The 18,644-nt window shown below is 38.0% G+C and overlaps 2 pseudogenes; both read left to right on the plus strand.

The window, feature by feature from the left end:
- Nucleotides 1-2,708: 2,708 nt before the first annotated feature.
- LOC149097900 (uncharacterized) lies at nt 2,709-9,932 on the plus strand (annotated as a pseudogene).
- Nucleotides 9,933-16,015: 6,083 nt separating this feature from the next.
- Nucleotides 16,016-16,765, plus strand: LOC149097901 (uncharacterized; annotated as a pseudogene).
- Nucleotides 16,766-18,644: the final 1,879 nt, after the last annotated feature.

Raw genomic sequence — 18,644 nt, forward strand, 5'->3', positions numbered from 1 at the left:
GCGAGATTGTCTTGCAGATTTTTCACAGTGATGGCAGGGAATAAGTCAGGAAATTAGATCCAGGGCTCTTATATGTAGCTTTATGCGCTAAACAAATGGAAAAGGTGAGTTTTTCAGGGTCGAAAACAAGACAATTTCGCGATGTCAATGAATAATAATATGTGCTCGCGTTAGTTGAACGCGTAAGCTCTTGCGTTTGTTCTGTAAAGAAAAGTTATGAAAGAAAACTCTTTACTCTGGTATCGAATTAATTTGAGAGTTTCCCAAACAATGCTTAATCATAACCAAACCCTGTTTTTGATAGTTTCTTATTGTTTCTGTTTGTTTGGCGAGTTTGCAAAAGTTTTTTAAGGGAAAGTCTGACGCGTACATAAGTAGCTCATTTGCATAGTACAGCGCGTGCACCTTCAAATCCGAGTCGGTGTTTTCAATTGTCAACAAATCTTGACAAAGATTTCTTTCGTTGTCTTTTGCGCTGAGATGCTGCAGCAATTTTCACCAACGCCAAAAGGCTACTAACATCATGTGTATTTCTTTAACATAGTGAAATTTTACACTGCGAAAATAAAATAAACAAGGAGTTTTGATAACTCAACCAACAAAATCGAAATCTTTATTCGAGTACCGTTGCTATTCGAGTTGATTAAAGAAAGCTGATTATTTCTGCTGTATTCACATATTTTCAGCTAAGCTTTCAATATGTTCTCAAACATTTATCAACCTTAAACATATTTAAAAACTAGAGATGTTATATGAATTCGATGTACGTTTTCACACGAAAGTGGGGAAGTCCAATTCGTCATGTTTTACTGATTGTACAAAACACGCATCGGCGGGCGCTCTTATAAAGCTCTTGATAAAGCATCAAGCGTTGCTTACAATTTAGGCAAAACTCAAACTTGCAATTACTTTGTTTTACTTTTCGGTCGAGAGAGACTGGCGAAATCCTCGCAAGCCTGTGGCAAGAGGAGGGAAACTTTGAAGTCCTGAAACGGTGCTATATCCAAATATATCCAACTGGCTTTTTGTTGTGTTATGGAAAAGCTGTTAATCTTCGTTCAACATATGTCAGAATATGTGAAACTTAGAGTGGAGTAGTGTGGAGCTCTTGCAAAAGAAGCAGCGGAACACAACTTGGTCAGCGATATAAAGCGGGAGATAACTAAATTCGGCACTGTCTTACTTGACTCAAACTGGAGTAGCTTACGACGAAAATACTATAGCAAAATTCCAACGGACATGAACGTATTGATTTGTGGGCCAAAAGCATCAAACATTTCGGGAATTTCAGACGCCATTTCCTCACGCTGCATCCACAAAAATACACACAGCATGTACGCGCGTGTGCCGCACATGATGGCGCAATTTGTTTTAAAAATAGAAAAATTGTCCCATATCATGGGGACAGCCCAATACTAGAAATGGTGCGCGCTTACAGTCTCCGTCCCCGATTATGGCTCCCGTATGCGGAAAATTCAGTTTGAAGCGTGATGTTTGTCTTTTTGTCACAGACAGATGAAAAGCGAAACGGAAAAACATTCAACTAATTACTATTTAAAGCCAGAGCATTTTGACAGATTGTTTACATTTAATTCTTCTACTTAATTACGCAATATGAGTTTTATCTTATAGTTTGCAGTGACTGTTCTTCATTAGCACTGAAACCAATCGCTTAACACGTATCCTCTGCATTACAGTTATTTTACCGTCTTGGAGAACTCCTTAAGTGAACGTCTCGCTTAACTGCCCAATATCTGAAAACATAACCGAGAATTCGAATGGCAAGTCTCTTGTGATCTGTTGGTAAGGGCAAATATTTTATGCAGTTCTTTACAAAAATAGAGAAACAGCTGAACCTGTCGATTAATAGAACTCTTTCAAGCTGCTACAAACTTGAGCATGGTATTGCGGGCGTTCCAATAATAAGAAATTCAAAACTTTAAAGTTTCAAATACAGGTCTACATCAAATTCGCCTAGGCTGTAGCCCTAAATATTATAATGGCATCTTTCACAACATTTTGCTTTACCGCCGAAAACAAGAAAGTTGTAGCTATCCCGCCAAGAACAATTATAGGCCAAAGAAACGACGACAAAGGTAAGCTTAAACTATTGTATAAATTCCGGGTTGCAGCATTTAGAAAAATGTCGAGGTCTGTAACTTCCAGCTGAAAGGGCCTTTTGAACGAAGACAAACATTCAGGAAGATTATAAGCAGAAAAAGAACCCAGGTAAAGTTCGATGTTAAAATCAAGTGTGATGTAGTCTTGAGGCTGGTGAAATGAGGAAAGTTAACGATTCGAGTATTATTGGAAGAAAAGTAAGCTACATTCAATGATCCACAGTTAGTTGTACGTAAAAAGAACTGTATTTTTGCTCTTGACACAGATTAAAAGAGATTCGTTGATGAGCTCCAACGTTGAACCATAAAGTACAGTCGCCAATACGCATCAATTCATTATGAAACATTAAGCCCGGCGTTTAGCTCAGAGTGCTGCGTTAAAACCGAAGATAAAATGAAGTCCCTTTAACCTTTAATCTTTCAACTGTTGCAAGAGTCTTGAACGTTTCGGTTTTTGCGCATAGCGCGAAATCTAAAACAGAATTATTCATTCGCTTCAAATCTGAATATTTTACCAAAGAGAACGGAAGGTTTCTACATTTCAATATTCTCAGGTTAGAACAAGAAAAATACTGAACTGAACGCATAATAGCCGGGTTACGTGTTGAGGTTGTGCAATCGGGTAGCAATATTTTAGAGCAGAGTTGCATTGTCCTCACCTGCTTAAAATTAAAATGCGTCAATTTCCCACGACTCAATATCGCATAAGTCGAGGCAAAATTGTCAATTTTTATAGGCAACCAAATGATCTCTTTGCAGGGTGATTGTTTTCCATTGCTGAGTTGCTTGTAAAACCCACTCACCAGGAACTGAAGTTTCCTATTGGCAAGGTAGGTTAAAGACACTGAATTTTTACCGATAATTGTTATTGCAGGTTTATCCTGTTTAGTGGCGAAAAAAAACATCAAGAAAAAATAAAAATGCCCAATACTATAATGAGAGCTCTTCAAAATCGTTATTTAAGACCAAAGTCAGCCAAGGAAATATTGTAAACAATTCTCGGTGAATGCAGTCACTTCTTTGTTTTAAAGCAAATTTAGTTTAAACTAGCCATCAGTTTTATTTTGGCTTCAAAAGGCAGTCTTCGAGGCAGTAGACTCAAGGTTTTCCGAAAGGTAGACAGTTACCGGATAACAGTGAAAAGCTATTATTCAGGGCCACCACAATATAATAGTCGACACTGAACAGAGAGTCAGTAATTCGCTAAAGTGAAATTAGAGCCTTTGACATTCCTGAATAACTTTAAATTTCTAAGGCAGCTGAGAGGAACTCTTAAAGGAAAAGAAATTTTGAATAATTTGGGCTTTTTTCAATAAAATAATCCATCGGCAGAATAGTTACGCACCGAAATCCGTTTTGTACGAGCGAAGTAAGGCTGTCTACATTTGGCCAAAGCTTCACGGCTCTCAATCAGCAAACGTTCTTACAGTTCAGTCATAAATAAAGAAAATAATGTTAATAATAAAGAAGAATTTAATTTAGTGAGGTCGAGGTCGAAGGGTTCATAGTTTTTTGAAGACGAAAAGCATCAAGAAGATCAAGCAGCGACGAATGTTGGTGGGCGTAGCTTAATAAGTCTTAACTTCAGGCGTGATATTTTCGATCAGTAAAAAGAGGAATTCGGTGAGGTTGAGAATTATTGAGAAGAAACGTGTGCTACCGTTTAACAGCGAATATTTAAACCTAATCTTAGCGCAGTTTCCAAAAAAAGGCTGTTGCCTTCTTTGACACAAATGAATGCGAACATTAGATGGTCATCGCCGAAACAAATGATATCATTTTTGAAGAAAAACAACAAATACCTTGCCAAGAAGTTTCTCATTAAAAATCTATAGAACGTTAAGTTTAAGTACTGTTTTAACACCAACAGAAAATCGCTTTGCACGGGAAACGTTTTCACCCTGTGAATGTTACATTTGCTGTTTGAATGTTGTTTCTTCGAACGTTTTTACGGAGTTTCTAGTTGACATCAAATAATACTCTGCAGAAAAGATAGAAATTCTTTTGTTTCAGATCAAGAAGCAACTCAAAAATGATATTAAGCTTATCTAGGCCCCATTATATTATGTTCTCGCACACGTTTTGGTCCAATGCCCCTTTTCTAAACAGTTCAAGATGGAAATACACCAACATTAAGTCAGTAGTTATTTAGGATCATAGAATTTTAACACTTTGTTTTCAATTATTTTTGTCATTTTTCCGGTGGACCAATATTATATCTCTCTTTGAAGTGTGACTGGTTTTTCATTTACACGGAGACTACTTACCAGGATCTACAGTTTCCTATCAAGGTGGGTTGAAGTCTATGCCAAATTATATAATAAACCAAGTTATTCTCGCATTTTGATTGGTTCTCGCCTATGATCTATTAGAGGACAGACGCACGATTGACGTCATCATTTCAAAGTTTTTACCTCTGTGTTTTAAAATGGCGGAAAGTTTTGAGAATTTAGATAATATTTTACATGACTGGGCAAAAGATAAGGTACAAGAAAGTCTTGTCCAGGCATTGAACAGGTACCAGAAGCATAGTCTAGCAGGAAGAAGAAAGATAAAGCCGTTTCTGTTTTAGAAAATGACTCGGAAAAAAATACTTGAGCAGTCTCAGTCAGCAGTCGAGCGAGACTAAACCAAACACAAAATTGGTCTTGGCAAGCCGAGAACCATTGCTTTATCTCGAATATAACAAACCCAATAAACAAAATGCTTATGAGATAAAATTTATTTAAAACATTGAACTTTTCTCAGTCTCAAAATAATTGTTGACACAGTGATTGTCTGGAATGAAACATCAAAACCACTTCTTAAAACAGTTAAAATAAACACATAACCTTGCTTTCCGATGCGAATGTTCCAGTCCGTTTCAGGGCACAGCGGCGAGCAAAGTATAGCTCACTACAGCTCACGGCCAACTGTATCGCAGCTAAAAGGTGTCTCCGACACTATTTCACACTGATTTGAGAATCACCAACCGCAGAGGACACAAATTTCCACCATCACTAACGTTCCTTTCATTCAAAACTCGAATCGAATGGCCTCCAGGTTGACCGCAACCGCAAGTTTTTCGAGCGTAGGTTTTCAACTCCTGCAATATTCGAAGCAACATCCAAGCTTTTCGGCTCACAGGGCTGCTCTGACTTGATTTATCCAGCATTTTCTTTAAGATCTGTAGATTTCGCAGCTCAATTTTGCTTTCGCTGTAAGTTTTCATTCCACGAGAAGCGACGCTCGAGTCAAGTTTGACAGTGGCGTAATTTTCCTGGACTAATCAAAATTCTTTGCTACGCATAGCAACCAATGAAATTGCTTCAATTTGTATAGACAATAGATTACGTCAAATGGCTTTTTTCGTGTTCGCCAAAGTGGGCAAAGGCCGGCTTTCGAGTTACGTTAAAAGATTTTGAAATAAAAAAGGCTTTATCTGTAGCAGTTTGTTTCGTTATTATATAAAACAAATAGATTCCATGTTGCCGTGCGTCAGTTCAGTAATAGATCACAGAACACGTCAAAATGTGGTAAGAACATCACTGACACACTCGGCTATCGCCTCGTGTGCCACTTATTTGTTTCTAGCACATTTTGACGTCATCTGTGATCTATTACTGAACAGACGCACGGCAACATGGAATCTATTTGTTAAATGGATGATAATTTCCACTGTCAGCTAAAACAGTTTAATAACACAGTGGAAAGTGAATTTCTTTTTTTGTGCGTACGCCGCGCATTGCATATATAGACGTTATGATGATGTGGTAAATTTGAACGCCAGGCAACTCGTTTTATCTCACCTGTCATTGTACTTAAATTGTCTTAAAATATTTAGGCCCTTGCATTCAACTATATGACGTGTTCTCAACATTATAAATTTATCTCGGATCAGAAGAAAGGAACGTTTTCCTCCGAGAAAAGGAAGTGTTTTTTTGTTTTTAATTATTTCCAAGTTAATTGCGTTATTTAGGTTCTTTACCTGTCTGGTGCTGTTCACAAATGGATGATAAGACATCCTGACAAAAGCAATTTGTATTTAATGGAAAATTAAACTTAACACAAAAACTTGCTCATCAATATTTGCTTCTATCTATATCAGTCTATCTCTTATAGCGGTGTATCACTCTTTTAGGATATATTTGTGCTCAAAATGTCAAACCTGTCTTTCTCTTTACAGAAAGAAAAATTATCAGATCTTTTAACAAAAAGATTCACCAGAGAGAACATCTTGTTTGCGACTGGGTAAGTTAAAGACGTTTCAACTTTTTTTTTTCACTTACCTTCCCAATATTTGTTCCGGTAGCTGTTTTCGTAAAAGTTTGGAAAGACCTTTAATTGTTTAATGCTGTGTGCTTTATTTGTTTTTACAATGCTATAATAATCACTCCTTGAGAAAGCTTGAAAATAAATGTAATGTCAATTTAAACATTTCATTACCATAGACAGTGTTAGTTCTTTGTGTGCGGCGAGGTGAAAATAGACGTTGTGTTGGTGCACATTTTGAACAAGTTTCGCGATGCGACACATTTTCTTGTTCACCATTGTTCAATTATTGAAAGATGCTGAGGTCTTAACAGTTATAACATGTTCTATACTTTTCCAAGTTTGTCTTGGATCACAGCAAGACCGTTTAAATAACGAAAGACGCTGTTAAAAAGCATCTCAGTGTGTGAAATATTCAGAATTGTTCTAAATATCTAGTGGATACGTTATCCACATTATTTTATCGAGTCTACGCCAACTTAGGCCTTTTGGTGCGCATCGAAGGTTAATCAAAATTTGCAACACCAAAAACCAGATCACTAATTGCGTATTTACTTAGTCTTTTATATCAATTACCTTATTATATTATTTTCTTTACAGTCTGTATTTATTCTACATCGAGAAATTCAAGGGGAGGGCCTCTAGTAAGGTAAGTTTGAGAGTTGATTCAACTGTTCTTTTGATGCAAATGAATATATGGAAGATCATATATTTGAACTGCGGAGAAAGATATGAAGGCATGATTGATCATCGCAGTTATATACACAACACAAGCGCTAAATGGGATGCGAACCCAAGACCTCTGCGATAACGGTGCAGTGCTCTACCAACTGAGCTATCAAGCGAACTAGCATCTGGTTACTTTTTGATGACATGCTTAGCCTAAAGAATATTAGTGCTTTGCCGTTGATTTTCCCACGGTTATTATGTTCTCTCTCCGAGAATATTTAGTGTAACAAGAGATTATCAAGGTAATCTCTTGTTAGTAATTAGTTCATTTGAACATTCTAATACCAAGATAAGCGTTACTTTGTTCTTTATGGGCGATTAAATGTATCTAGACGTTTTGAGGTGCAATTTGTTTAAATTCTCAGGTCAAGTTATACAGCTAGCATTATATTCTCAATGTTATAAATTTATCGGGGGATGACAACTCAAGCGCATTTTAGATTGAAAAAAAATAAGCAACGGCATCGTTATGTTTAATTCGGATTCTGCTTCGATTTAAGAGGCTATTTAATGAAAAAAATAAACGAAAAAATAGCACTATTGATAACGTCAACGCTAATCTTGCCAAAAAAAAAAAACAAAAATGGCGCCGAAGGCGAGAAATTAAATGACGTTGCGGAGAAAAGAAAAGACAGAATAGCGTGCTTCTCTTTTCTAAGCTGTGTAATAATCGCTTCATTTGGTTTACAATGGCAAAGATTTCTGTCACCTGCATTGTACAGTGTACCGATCTAGGTCTGGTGACAATTTTTTCTGAAGACTCGTCTACAAAAGTAATCTATAGTGAATGGAAAATCAAACTTATACTAGCAAGATCTTCAGCAGCAACTTCGTATGTTCTATCTTTCTCATGTCATCTGTTTTTAGAGGAATATACTTTGGAGAAAATGTATTCTCGTTTAAACATCCTCAATCGTCTTTATCTTTAATTACAACGTAAATTTGTAAGAAAACAATTAAAGAGAGAGCATGTTGTTTACAATTGAGGTGGGTTTTGAACGTCCGTTCGTGCATTTTAGTCTAAATTTGAATGTAATATTTTGACATGTCGATAACAAAAGAGAAAATAACTTAGTGAGGTCTGGTGTTCAAATATTAACAGTATGCTTCATTATTGAGAAACGTTGTCTTAACGGGTGCGAGAGTTCCAGAAGGAAGGGTAACAATATTTTAAGGACGTAAAACATCAAGAAGCCCAAGCAGGCTTAGTGTAGATGTCAGTTTAAAAAAAAAAAACCAAATAAGAAATTCGGCGAGGTGGGGAATTATTGAGAACAGACATGGTCATTTTAGGCACAGGGTTGAAAGCGAATATTTGGACAGAACCATAGCGCAATTTCCAAAAGGGCTCTTGTCTTCTTTCACGCAACTGAAGATTTTTAAGAACCAAATTTCCTTCCTTTAAGACTCCGAAATTTAGGCATAAACTTTCGGTATTTAGGGCTTACAGCAGATTATTGAAAACATATTTACAGACGTATTAAAAACTACAACAGACCTGATTATTGAAAGCAACATATTAAAAACTGGTTTTCAACTCATCGAAAGCCGATAAATGTCAGGGCGTACTTTCGAAAATTAAATCTCCATATTGATGTAAGCTTTGCATCCCTGCAGTCAATTGCATGTTTTACTAAAAGAACCTGACAATAATAATAATTCATTTTGATCTTTCCACAGGTAGACGAGTAATTACTTTTGACAACAATACGAAAAGGACAGAGCTTTGAGATGTTGTCTTTATCTGAGTGCATACCCTGGATGACTGTAGGCTTAGCTGAGTCTGTTGCTGTAGTAACATTCAACCTCTGTACGATAATTATTTTTATAAGAAACCGTAATCTCCGCAAGCGTAGTATGTACCTGGTGATAAATTTGGCAGTTATAGATATGTTTGTTGGAGGAATTTCTGTGTATGATCTGTTCTATCTGCCTGGAATAATGTGTAATTTGTGGATGTGGCTTTCAATTGGAGATGGGACATTTTATTTCATATTTGTTATCAAAGTTTTGTTTCTCTTTGGCTCATTAACAAACATCGTCATCATTGCTTTAGAACGGATGTACGCGACGGTCCGTCCATTCAGACATCGTGTACTAAAAAATGGGTATATCGATTAATAATTGCCGCTGTTTGGGTTACATCCGGGATGGTGGCAATAGTTTCTGAACTTCTTCCACAGTTTGAAGAAACACATTATTACGGTTTTTACTTACCTACTATATTTTCTTCTACTTGTCTTTTGATCATTTGTGCTTCTTACACGTCCATTGTTATTAAAGTCCGTTGTGGAGCGCAGCCTCAACACCATGTTGCAGCCAGTAGAGAAAGAAAACTGACCATGACATTGTTGACTGTGACTGTTGTATCTCTTCTGTTGTACCTGCCACACGTTATATTGCTTTATGTCATGTATATCAGTAAATATAAAATATGGCTGTCACTGTCCCTTTCAGTGCGTTTTCATTTAGATTCTGCATTTTTGGTTTTATTGTTTGCAAACTCTCTTGTAAATCCTATATTATACACTATCCGCATGCCAGAATACAGATCAGCTTTACTTGCTCTCTTTCGCAAACGACCTCAGCAACAAAGACAAGTTGCAGTTTTTCCTCTTCGTGACATGTAACGCAGATACTGTAAAAAGCTGTTCCAGTTTCTCTGTCCAGATTTGTTGTTTTTAAACATTACATTAATCCACATTTTAGCTGAATGAGCACGACGAGGAAACGAAAGAATTAATATCTTCGTGAGAAAATCTGACCTACAGCAGATGAACATAGTTTAAAGGCAAATGAGCAAGGTACCGTACTGTAAGAACAAAAGCATACAACGGGTGTTTATCTATATCTTGAAAGTCAGAGGAGGTGCAAAAATTAATGCTAAGTTAATTCACAATTTAATTTATAGTCATGTTATACCATCTTGAGTGCGATTATGGTATTGCGATTTTCTAGCACTCAGCATATCAGTCAGTTAATAGTAGTGCAGAAAGTTTGTACATGACTCGGCAGAGAACAATTTGGTTCAATTAGTTGGTACATTCATGATTCACCAGGTAATAAATCGTGTATAATTGTAATAACAAGCTTAAAAATATTAGAATCTCAAGACTTTATTGACTTTGATTACAACTATTACAATCCTTCATTTTTTTTTTTTTTTTTTTCTGTTTCTTATGCTTATTAGGGTTATTGTTATTTAAACCCCACTGGGAATTCAAACTGTAAATAATGAAGAAAAAACGAAATGAATTCTGGTGTTTGTAGTGAAATGACGACAACGCGCAAATCTGCTATTGGTAGGGCCGGAGTTTCGCGTTCGGAAATAGAACACTACCAACCCGTTCCGAGGGCGCCTTTCCCTTTAAAGTCTCGGGAGGGCGGGAAAAACCATGGAAAAAAAGGTAAAATACAAACAAACAAACAAACAAACAAAATAAAGCAAAAATATACCACGCAGCCGGAAAACTTGAATTCGCGAAATATTTTTTTTCGAGGTTGACCGGCTTTGCCGACATTTTCTCCGCCATCGAAGTCTAATCTGCATGAATTACTTTATTCGGTGTACATTATCAAAACAAGGGACCAATGAAATGGAAGAACTCCAGGCCTTTTTCTTCTTCCTGTTTTCAGAGGGTAAGGCGCGCTGGAGTAGAAAAGGGCCTTTGTCAGTCCTTACCACCTTCGGAGGGAAGAGCGCCCAAGGTTGAATGATGTTATATTTAATATTTAATGTACATTATTGTGAAAAGCATACTCGAGTTCAGTGCTGTATTACTTCTTTGATTATGTTTTTGGCTGAAAATAATAAGATGAATAAAGTACCAGTGATGTTAGAAATTGAATTTTCTTGGTTTGGTTCTAACAATATTAGCATACAATATTTTTAGAGTTCTTTTACTGTAAGTTAAAGTCACATTTCAGATGCGCATCTTAACCCTACAGACATTTAACAATTTTTTGGACGAGGGTGAAAAGGAAGGATAAAATGCATCGAAGGATAACTCCCTTAAGTGTCCTTTAATCATTTAAACACCAAACAAATATCATCATGTCAAGCAAACGAGAAGTTGAACACAAAGTTACTGAGATACTTGACATAAGAGTATCGCTGCTGGATAGCCGCTATTGGAGCTGAGTGTGCATAATTTTTTTTTTTTTTTTTAACAAATGCACGGCCGGAAATTATAGAGCAGAAATGTTCCAGATTTGGTTTTGCGAACACAGTCATCGCCCCTTCTCAGATGTAAATATATAGTTTTTGCTTTTTCATGCAATATTCTAATTAAACCAAACAGAGATGGTCTTCCCATGTTTTGTAAGAAAATCAGAAATACACTTTGGGGGCTAGAAAAACTGTTGAAGGCACTCGCGTTCCTCTCGTGCGTCCATCAGTAGTTTTTGTTAATTTTTCTGAGAGACCTTGGAACATCATCTTCCATTTGGTGAATCGATTGATGCTTTAGCGGATATCATCAAGTTATGATGCACGCTGGAAGTTTTGAGAGCACGGTAGAAGCGTAAGAAATTGATCGAGGCCCATTCGAGAGCACCTCTAGGTTCTTGACTGCTCTCCGAACTTCCTTAACTCGATGATGAACATTAAGCCCAAGTGCTGGATTTCATCCCTTTTTCTCACTGGCAAAATTGTTGTTTTATTGCGCCAGTTACAAAGGTTTAAAATTAAGAGCAATTCTCCAGGAAAGTGAAGCAAAGTTGGACATGAAAAATTTTAACTCCCTTCAATTTTTGTGTGGAGGTAGGTTACCTGGGGGGATGAACAAAAACAGCCATATTTGGATCGGCAGATGTATCGTTGCCATGGTAACCGCACTGGATGATGTCGGCCCCAGGGCCATGTTTTGAGCAAAAGTTCCACTCTTAAAAAGTAAAAGTAAACGAGTCAGTTTCTCAAATGCATGTGAACCAGTTCAAATGAAATTCATACAGATGGTTGGGCCATTCTTCCAGTTTATAACATTTGCCGTTAAAATATTTTGGGCTGTATAAACAAGGAGAAAATGCTCGTCTTACTATGTTCCCTGTCAGCCATTTAGACAAGCAGGAAAAACAAGCACAACCATATTCGTAATTTCTCTGAAAGTACTCTTTCTACATAAACCAAATTAGCAGCAGAGATTAAACAGATATTGACGTTTCTAAATATCATAAAATCAATTTGGGTAAAAATATATTCTGTCCATGGGTGCTGAAGACACCTGGGGCAAATTGCAAAAAATTGCAAAATTGGTAATTTTGAGACCGCTGGTATTTGGCTCAAACAGGCTTTAGAGAGAGAAAATCAGCTTCAAAAGTATCTTTTATCATCTTGTCTGTTACCTACATTTGGTTAATAAGGTTTTGGCCAACCAATTTGATGAAATATAAATTGATACAAAACCTACCTTGAAGGTTTTAGGAATTTCTACAGGATGCTTTCGTCGCGTGGTTCTCTCCTGTGTCTCTCCTTCACTAGCTCCATTTTTCTTGACCAAAACTAGCGCAGACTCTAATCTAACGGTAACTCCCATCGAATATCTAGTTTACCGTGTTTCAGACCGAAGATGATGATACAAGTAACGCGCATACACTTGACAAAGAATAATTGACAAGGTCAAAACATGGTCGTAATACTTGCGATTTCTGCCGTCGAGCACCTAAATTCATCAATATTATCCAACCAGGAAGTAATGTAAATGTGTCGAGATCAATGTACAAAACAAATGCATGCCTTTGAACAATCCGAAGTTACGTCTTTGGCTAAAATCGATTCAGATATTGCGATAGTCGATAAGCCAACAATGGTGAATAAACTAAAAGCGTAGACCGCAAGTCCGAGAAGCACGACTGCTGACCAGATGTAACACAATGTAATGGGATGTAACACCGGATGTAAGTGTAATGATATCCTCTTGTAATGGGGTTGTTTTACAATGGCAATGGCGAAGAAAGCCAAAAAAAAAAAAAAAAACGAAACCGAAAAACCGAATAAAAGCATCAAAGAAAAATTAAACGTTGAGCAATCTCATACTTTGGGAAGCTAGGAACAAGGTTGAAATGTTTAGATGCAAAGTCTAACTCGGATTCATACGTACCACGGGGCCCCATGTTGAATTTTAGTTTTAGTTGAATGGGTACAAGTGCAATCTGCATTTTTGACACGCACAGCATGAATTTCCTGTTTTTTTTTTTTTTTTTTGGCATACCTGTATAGACAGAGAGACTTCGAACGTCCAAGAGTTGTTAGAAAAACTAACTTCCTCGCTCTCATTCAAGCCTGGACATCATTTGCTGTTAACGAAAACCTGAACATATTTTAGCACCTGTCAGTACTCCTGGGTTTACCTTAGCTAAACCAAGAGATGATAAATGGTATCCTCTCTTATATAGACTTGATCTAGTGTAGTAAAGCCAATGGAGGCAATTAGGTTGCGTAAAACGATCAGTGAAGCGCTTTTCTTTTGTCCTGTTTATCCACCACTGTAAAACAGTCATAAAAGCGGATCAAAAGTCGTCCTTTTATCCCTCTATCAATGATATATTGTAACAAAAAATATCTAAAGAAGATAAGCTACAAAAACAAACAAACAAAAAACGCTTATATCGCATTTTAAAAGTACATCCGGTTAGCAGTTTTGCTCCGCGCATTTCCGGTCTACATAGGTTTGGTCGTAAACAACGATTTCTTCGCTTCTCGATCTCAACCATGCACCACGGAATGTACGGCTCGATTTAGCCAAAGACTTAATTCAAAATCGTAGCAGACATGCAGTTGCTTAGCTGTGATCTTGATGCGTCTATTTAACTTCCTGGATGGATTTCGGATGGATTATTATTTCGATACTCGACACACGACTGTGTTTGGCCCGTTCGACTGTTCTTTATTCGGGTTAATGCATCATCTCTGTGGTCTAAAAGTAGATGTTCCGTGAGGCTAGCCAGTTAGATCTGACCTTTCCGCTAGAGTCTATGCAAGATTTGGTTAAGAAAATGGAGCGAGCGAACCGAGGAGAGACCCATACTATACGACAAAAGCATCCTGAAGAAATTCCCAAAAGTTGCAAGGTAGGCTTTGTTTTAATCTATATTTCATCAAATTCGTTGGCCAAAACCGAATCAATCAAATGTAGATAACAGATAAGATGATAGAAAATACTTCTGAAGCTGATATTTTCTATCTAAAGCCTGTTTGAGCCAAATACTAGAGCTCTAAAAATTTCCAATTTTGCAATTCTTTGCAACTTCCCTCGGATGTCTTCAACACCCATGGCCAGAATATAATTTTCCCCATATAGGTTTTATCATATTTAGAAACTCCAATATCTATATAAGCTCTGCTGCTAATTTGGGTTTTTGGGAAAGAGTACTTTCGGAGAAATTACGAATATGGTTGTGCTTGTTTTTCCTGCTTGTCTAAATGGCTGACAGGCAACATAGTAGGAGGAGCATTGTCTTCTTGATTATAAACCCAAAATACTTTAACGACGAATTTTATAAACTGGGAGAATTGCCCTACTATCTGTAAGAATTTCATTAAAATTGGTTCACATGCACCCGAGAACCAGACTCGTTTATTTTTACTTCTTGAGAGTGAATTTTTTGGTCAAAACAGAGACCTCAGGCCAACGTGATCAAGTGCGGTTACCATGGCAATGACACACCTGCCGATCCAAATATGGCTGATTTTGTTCATCCCCCCCAGGTAACCTACCTCCACACAAAAAATGAAGAGGGGTTAAAAATTTTCATTTCCAACTTTGTTTCACTTTCCTGGAGAATTGCTCATAAAGTTCCGGCGAATTTTCTCACTCCATGAGCACGAACGGCTATCAATAGATTATGATGCAGTTTTACTTGTACTTAAATTGAAAGCGTGACTTTACTAGCTATGTTTTTTTAAAAAATCATGAATAGAAGACATTTCATGTGTTCTCAAAGAGTTATAAAACACGCGTGGGAACGCGAGCTGAGATCGAGAGTGAATAGTCTCATTGTTTTATAAGAATTCCAACTGATTTTCTTCAAATATCGCTTTCCAATTTCACGCCGTTGACTGAAAGTCATTTAAAATTTGCAGTTGTGAACGTGCGCTCATCCGTTTTTTCAGTAATTTCGAGTTTTTAAAGTGAAGAGACCGTGAATGATTTTCTTTTAGTCTTAAGTGGAACTGTTGCTAAAGGTTCGTCCAAACGCCTGAAAACATCATCATTTTGAAGACGAGCTACAGTCACTGCACACCAAAGACTGAAAGTGTACGATAGCTCAGCCAATCATATATCAGCATTTTAATTACCTTATTATAGGAAATTAACGATGCACGTTGACAACGCGAAGAACATTTACGTTACACAAAATTAAGGCGAATTTTCCAAAAGTTAGTGTTTGTAAGGTACGTTTCGGTGTATCATACATAATATACTTAAGCGCGCGATGAAAGCTTGGAAGTTGATTATTACAGCAGCATGGCGGATTTCTAGATTTGGTTCGTGTATTGTGTCCGTTAATTGTAATAATCGAGTTCCATCGGTTGTGGAACGAGACATCTAGCGACGAGGATTGAAGTTGCAACTGCTCAGACCATGGCGTCAATAAAGATAGAAGAGTTAACGAGTATAAAACCCTTTGATCCACATGGTGAACCTTCAGGCGTGGGAAGGCCATGGCAGCGTTGGTTGAAAAGTTTCTCTGTGTCTGCTAACAGAAAGGGCTTCCTCATCCAAGCGGACAAGGCGGATAATAAAATCCAGAGGACAGCTTTACTCCTTCATTCAGCCGGCGAGACTGTTGAAGAAATTTTCGAAACGTCGGCTGACACAGGCGAGGCGAAAGATTACGAAAAAGCAGTGAAGGCTTTGAACGATTATTTCATTCCAAAGGTAAATTCGACATACCAAAATCACCTGTTTCGCAGCATGGAACAACAGGACGGCGAAACTGTGGCTCAGTTCGTGACGCGATTGAGGCAAGTGGTCAAGGACTGTGACTACGGCGAATAAGCCGAGAACCAGATTCGTGATCAAGTCGTGCCGCGATGTAAATCACATGAATTAAGGAAGAAACTACTGACAAAAGGTGAGAAATTAACCTTAGAGCTGTTACTTTCGACGGCAGCAAATCACGAGCGAGTTCAATCACAGCTGGAGAATATGGAAGGCAGAAAGGATGTGAATTCGGTCCGCGACAAGCAGGAAGACAAAGGGAAAGAGCCTGTAAAGCGAGCATGCTACAGATGTGGAAAAGTAGGACATTTTGGACGAGACTCTGAATGCCCTGCGAAAGGAAAAACTTGCCATAAGTGTCGAGGAACTGACCATTTTGGCTCGCAGAGAAGAACGAAAACAGCCAAACCTCCCAAACCTAGACGGAAAGAGAAGACAAAAGGAAAGAAAGTTAGGTACGTGAGAAGTGAAAGAGATGAAGATGAGTATGCATTTACTGTGAATTCTGCTACATCACCTGAGAAAATAGATGTGAATGTCGGCGGAGTTGTAGTTGCGATACTGATTGATTCGCACGAATCGAAAGATGGTTCTTGCGATTACAGCCATACAAGTTCCAAGTCAAGTACCTACCTGGAGAGCATAATTTTGCTGATCCGTTGTCACGCTTACTGCATGCGAAAGAGCAAGCAGAATCTTCATCAGCGCCAAGGTGTCAGATGAATTAGTCAGGTTTGTCCCAGTAACTGCCACTCCTCAAGCGATGACAACACGTGAAATTGAAGAAGCCTCATCAGAGAACAGAGAGTTCGTGGAATTGCATCGGCACATTGAAGACAGAAACTGAAAAGGCGATCAGCACAAGCAGTACATACCAGTATGCGGCGAACTGTGTGTTATTAGCAAATTAATTCTTCGAGGTACCGGGATTGTCATACCGAGCAAGTTGAGACCTCGAGTACTGAGCCTTGCCCATGAAGGACACCCAGGAATTGTCAGTATGAAGCAGAGATTGCGATCAAAGGTATGGTGGCTTGAGATCGACAAGGAAGCCGAGAAGTTTTGCAAAACTTGTCGTGGCTGTCAGCTTGTAAACAGTCCAGCAAACCCAGAGCCAATCAAGTCAACCCCATTACCAAGTAGCCCATGGCAAGATTTAGCCATCGACCTGTTAGGCCCATTACCATCAGGAGAATCTGTCTTAGTCATCGTTGATTACTTCAGCAGATACTATGAAGTGGAACTGATCATGCGTTCGACTACGTCAGAGAAATTCATAGAGTGTTTGGAGAAAATCTTCACCACACATGGTCTTCCTCAATCACTTCGAAGCGACAATGGTCCACAGTTCAGATCAGAAGTGTTTGAGCGGTATTTGGAGGATAACGATATAGAGCACAGGAAGACCACACCATTGTGGACACAAGCGAACGGCGAGGTGAAAAGACAAAACAAGTGCCTCCTCAAGAGCATGAAAATAGCTCAAGCTGAGGGAAAAGAATGGAAGAAGGAAGTTCGCAAGTATTTGGTAGCATATAGATAAACCCCTCATACTACCACAGGTGTGAGTCCAGCAGAACTCTTGTTTGGCAGAAAGATGCGTACTGAACTACCTGAACTGAGACAGGAGAGCATAGAGAGTGAGATGCGAGACAGAGTTGGCGAAATGAAAGCCAAAGCTAAACAGTATGCAGACAAGAAGAGGAGTTCCAAGGAGTCAGACCTAGCTCCAGGTGACAAAGAGTTAGTAAACTGAAGAGCGCTCCTGAGCCTTATGATGTTGTAACCAAAACTGGAAACAGTGTTGTCGTTGAATCACCAGAAGGGTTCAACTTATGAGAAACACGACCCATGTAAAAAAGTACGAGGAGACATCACGGAATCCTGAGGAAACAACTCCATTGCTTGCTGTTACTGATCCTGTAAAACCGGAAGCAGAATGAGAAAAACTGAGCAGCCCGGTTACGACGAGACCAACAAGGGTCAGGAAACTGCTGGAAAGGTTTAAAGACTTTGTTATGACCTGAGCGTCATTGTTAAGGACTCTGTTTTGACTTGAGTGCCATTGTTAGAAACTTTGTTATGACTTAATGTCATTATTGACTGTTACGGTTCAAAAGGCGAGAATTAATAATTTTTGTGGCCAGCCGTTTTGTGAGTTTAAGTCGTACTAAGTTTTTGCCAAAAGGTCTGGATAGTAGCAGACATGTTGAAATATTAAGAAACAACAAAACGTTTTTTAAATACATGTTACAACAGAATCTTCTGTCATCTTCAGTTTAAATTAAAAAGTAAAGAGTTGCATACATAATGTGCGCAAAATGCTAATTGAATATAAGAACAAAAGGAAGCATGACAATGTAAAATATTACAGAGAAAGTTTTAAATTAGTATAGGTAATCATACGGTTTCGAGTTCAATTTGGAATTAATTTGCACGAGTGAGTTTTTCAAAAAGCTGAAATTGGACGAGCCGCTTCGGCGAGTGCAATTTCAGCTTTTGAAAAACTCACAATTGCAAATCAATTCCAAATTAAACGAGAAAAACAGAGAAAACATTCGCGTGGAAGAAGTGACGGAAGATCTTTCTGAAAGGCATTTTT

Source organism: Orbicella faveolata, unplaced genomic scaffold, assembly GCF_042242905.1.
Source record: "Orbicella faveolata isolate gen_17 unplaced genomic scaffold, um_ofav_v1 contig_46, whole genome shotgun sequence".
Lineage (NCBI taxonomy): Eukaryota > Metazoa > Cnidaria > Anthozoa > Scleractinia > Merulinidae > Orbicella > Orbicella faveolata.